This window comes from Myxine glutinosa, chromosome 1 (assembly GCF_964187855.1).
Source record: "Myxine glutinosa chromosome 1, kmMyxGlut1.1, whole genome shotgun sequence".
In the NCBI taxonomy this organism is placed as follows: Eukaryota; Metazoa; Chordata; class Myxini; order Myxiniformes; family Myxinidae; genus Myxine; species Myxine glutinosa.
The window spans coordinates 113,660,993-113,665,809 of NC_136261.1; the positions used below are offsets into that span (position 1 = coordinate 113,660,993).

Genomic DNA, 4,817 nt, shown 5'->3' on the forward strand with positions numbered 1-4,817 from the left:
TGGCCTAGAGCTACGCGCACTCTCCTCCAAGCGGTCTCATCTGGAATTAACTCTGACCCAGATATAAACTGTCATCCCAGTGTTTCACAGACAGGGTGATTCATCAATGTGTTGTGTTTGTGTGCTTCCTCTTCTCTCCCCATCTTGTCTACCGCTCCCCTTATTATATACTTCGTGTGTCTGTTTTGATTTTTTTTGTGTGATAAATGTTAGCTCTTTCACGAGCCTCGATCCTGTATACAAAAAAAAACAAAAACAAAAAAACATCTGTTCTGTTCATCCGATGGTCGCTAAACTTGGCGTCCCGTCTTACGACATTAGTTGGTGGACGTTAAAGATCCTACGGTGTCCTTCACGAAGAGTAGGCGATCTATCGTTGGCACCATTAACAAATTCTAAATTCTTGCCCTGACCAGCAGAGGGCATTACATCAGCGGCACAGCCAGGCCCTCAGCCAATGATGCCACCCCACAGCCTTGTGCTGCAAACAAACAAAGAAGAATTGACCAACCTCATAAAACGAGGGGCAAGGTCATTAAATTAGTATAATTATGACCATGACAATAATTATGATGATGATAAAGATATACAGAATGGAGATGAAGTTGGCTATCACCTGATACACAATCATATTTTCGATGGCAAGACCATACAAATCAACAAAATGTTGCTGCAGAGTGGGATACAGATGCTTAGATATTTCATAGGGATTGTGTGGAACAGCATTGGGAATGAGGGGAAAACATGGCTCCTCACATATACCACTTGGTTTCGAAAAGTGGCACAAGGAATAACCCTTGAGGAAGATGAGCAAGTCCAGGATATTCTGTGAAAATATAAGGTTGTTGGAGATGGCCTCTGGGGATGAGGCAGCAACTGGAAGGGAGAAATCAACAAAATTGGTACCTAGACTTCTGAAGATCCCACGGTATCCATCACGAAGAGTGGGTGAGATATCAGCAGCACTCTGAGCAAATGACAAATTCCTGCCCTAACCTTAGGTGAACGTCGGGCTTGGCCAGCCGGTTCGTGAAAGATTTGGGCCAAGCTTCCCCCAGTCAATCCCATAATAACGTGGGAATAATTTTGGCCGTTAAAGAAGGACAGGAAGAATATTAACAAACAGCCGTTCACATGTTACGCACATACATGCACATGACCCTCTCTCCACCCAGCCGAGTCACTCCTCAAGGGAGTGGGTTCTTCTAATTACTTTAATTAGCAAAGTACTGTATATCTAGGTACTTTTTTGGGTTGGATGCTTAATATTGATTGCAAAATCCAAGATTTTTCAAGCATATTGGTCGTTTGCGTTTGTGGTTCTGTCTGTCTGTCTGTTTGTTTGTCACCGGCCTACAGGTCACAATTTTCAACCGATCTTCACGAAACTTCACCAAATGGTAGAGTTTGTCAGAAGCGAGAAGCCTATTGTTTTTGGGGGCAAAAGGTCAAAAGGTCAACATAGGCCAAAGGTCACCAAATTTGCTAAATTTCTAAAATCCTCAATTTTCATCCGATTGACTTGAAATTTGAAGAGGACTTGCATATCTGGTCACTAAATTCAACCACCAAGTATATTTGAGGTCAACATAGGCCAAAAGGTCAACATAGGCCAAGTTTCAAAAATCCTCAATTTTCATCCGATTGACTTGAAAATTGAACAGCATTTGCACATTGAGTCACTAAATAGGAAAACCAGCTATTTTTGAGGTCAACATAGGCCAAAAGGTCAACATAGGCCAAGTTTTTAAAATCCTCAATTTTCATCCGATTGACTTGAAAATTGAACAGCATATGCACATTGAGTCGCTAAATAGGAAAACCAGCTATTTTTGAGGTCAATAGGTCAAAGGTCAACCTCCCAAAATCATCATTTTTCATCTGAAAAATCGTCACTTTTCTTCCTGTTGACCCGAGCTTTGATCTAGATTGTCAATTTTAATCTTGATGAAATGGACAATTTGCTGTATCAATGGAATTTTTTTTCTTGGGGGGGGGGGGGGGCGATTTTGCAAGTATCGTGCTCCGCATGACGTCTTCTTGTTTTCCTATTTAAAAAAAAAAGTATAATCCGAGCTACCGCAATCTTATTCCATAAAATCTTATACCTAAAAAGCTTCCTTTCTTATGTATAAAGTCCAGTCTCCTTGAACTGTTTAAAAAACCCTTGTGCTTGGATTCTGCAAACGGCTAAATAACTCAAGTAAATCAAGAATTATTGATTAGAATGAACTCTTTGTTTAAAAGATGACAGCTATAGTCAATTGTAATGCTAAATATGGCAAAGGCTATAAAATAAAGGGTGGAAGAGGTGTTTGCTACAGTTGTCTAACAACCAGTTCCAATGCAAGCCCCATTGTCTTGGATCACGGGACATGTAGTGAGCAGACAGAGCGTGCACTGGCTTACTTTTATGCGTGGATATTTCCGTTTACAGACATTTTCCGACTTTTTTGTGATTTTTCCTGGGATATTGACTTTGAGGTGCAGCAGTATGCAAAATTTCAGCCTTTACCCCACAAGGAAGGTACTAAGCATATATATATATATATATATATATATATATATATATATATATATATATATATATATATATATATATATATATATACATATATATATATGATTGGTATATATTAGATTTGTTTCTATATTATAAATTATACTTCTACAGACATAACTTTTTACTCATTTTAATTCATTCATTCATATTCAGTCATTCATTCATTCATTCAGACCAACTTTTTACGTTAAAAGTAAATACTTATGGATAGTTTATTTCACATTGTCGCCAGATTCCCGGAAGTCTCTTCCCGACTTTTTTCTCTTAACGACACGACTATTTCCGATGACTGACCAGGGAGCATAAACCCATTTCTTTGTCTGAGGACTTCCGGTAATCTCGCGACATTGTGAAAGAAAACATCCATCATTATTTACTTTTATCGATGTGTAAATCTGCATCAAGAAGAGGATGATTGGTTTTTGTGTCATAGATTGGCACAATTAGCCTACTCATGGTCACTTTAGAGTTGCAATGCTACGGGTTTCCGCATATCTTTCGAGATTGTGAGTTGGACTGCCGACTGTGATGGCTTTCTGTGAAGTCTGTGATAACATGATAGGGGAGGGGGAAAGCGTTAAATATTCCGCTGTTTTGATGTGATGTAGGAATGCCCTTTTGATTTCTCGAGTGGTTGGCGGGCGAGTTGGGGAGGACAGATTTGAGGTTGGGAAACGGGGGGGGTTGGCAAAGATGGAACAGATTTGGAAGGGGGAGTTTAAGGCCTTGTGGGAGGTGGATGGTTGAGGACTTTTGGTTGTGGGGGGGGGGGGGGGGATGGGTGGGCGGAAATGCTCTGGTGGGTGTGGGGGTTGTGGATAGATCGACACCTTAGGGTTGGAAGGGGGGAGGGTGAGGACTTGGGGTGGGGTAGGGAGTGGTTTGGAAGGCTTGGAGTGGGAGGGCATTGACACCTTAAAGTCGGGAGGGGGGGGGGGGGGGTTTGTGGAATTGGGGTTTGTGGAGGGAAGGGAGAGAGTTGAGAACCTAAAGTCACATTTTACATTTTACTTGGTCGTTCTTAGTAATTGTATATCTGTGTCTTTTGTATAATGTAAAAAACGCTGGCACATTCTGGATTGTCTTGATTGTGAGTCACGTGACTATTGTGATTGTCTTGATGATCGACCATTTTGAACACACTTCATACCGTTCAAAACCACGACGAAGGAAACGGAATCGATACTTGATAATGAGAGTCATTGCATTTGAGTTAGAACACTTCTTTGAATAAACAATGCAATAGATACTGTATAAAAACCACCTTTAGAGGCCATTTTTCCCCGCAAAGCAGGGGTTGGCCTTTTTCGGGAACCGTGGTTGTTGTTGTTTTTTGGTCCCCTTTTTGAAGCAATGTTTTTACGGCCGGATGCCCTTCCTGACGCCAACCCTTTTTGCCGCCTTTAACGACAACCAGGGAATTACCAGTGAACTGGTACTCAATTAGCCGACCTCGGAAGGAATGACAGGCTGAGTCAACCCCCCTGGCGTTAATTCAGCGATCGACCGGGATTCGAACCCAGGATCGTAGGTATCCTAAGCTGGCACCCTAGCCGCTAGTCGAACACCAGGGCAATAGATACTGTATGTTTTATATATATATAATATTCGGTTTTATTTGCCCTTATACGTTCTCTTTGTGTTGTCATTTGAGCTACACCTCTCCTCCTCCAACCCCCCCCCCCCCCCCCCCACCCTGCACACATGGACAGAAAACATTCACGTTTCCCTAGACACAGAGAGAAAGTCGACAATTTGCCGTGATTCTGACATCATAATCAATTTGCACGATTCACATAATAAATAATGAAACCTATTTCACTTCGACTTTCCCTTGTCATGGGTTCCTTCAGTCACTCTTCATTGAAAGTCGATATTATAAAAGGAGCAGTGTTAGTCTGTTTGTCTGTTTGTCGTGTTATAACTTGAGAACGGATTAACGGATTTCAATAAATCCAACTACGGTGGATTCGAATAACTCCCGGGAGTGTTTGTGATCCCAATTTTTTTTTTTTGTGGGTACATGGACACGCGTGTCAAAACTGCAAATGCCAACATGTGACGTTGCTTATCCCTGCACGGAGACCAGGATATCCCAGGAATCCTTTTTTTTCTTCCCCCATAAATTATAAGTAATATAAATAATAAATATAATTTCACTTTCACCCAATGTATAGTTGTTAATGAAACACTGAACAATAATCCACAAAAAAAAGAAAAGACCCATGAATTGTAAAGAGAAATAGTTTATTTG

The 4,817-nt window shown here is 41.0% G+C and overlaps 1 protein-coding gene across 1 annotated transcript in view; it reads right to left on the bottom strand.

Moving 5' to 3' along the window:
* Window positions 1–4,793: 4,793 nt before the first annotated feature.
* Window positions 4,794–4,817, bottom strand: part of LOC137427754 (Krueppel-like factor 4) — a 7,729-nt gene continuing 7,705 nt past the window's right edge. The window contains exon 3 of the mRNA XM_068117470.2: window positions 4,794–4,817. This exon is cut by the window's right edge and continues 714 nt beyond it. The gene's annotated coding sequence lies outside the window, so the exon portion shown is untranslated.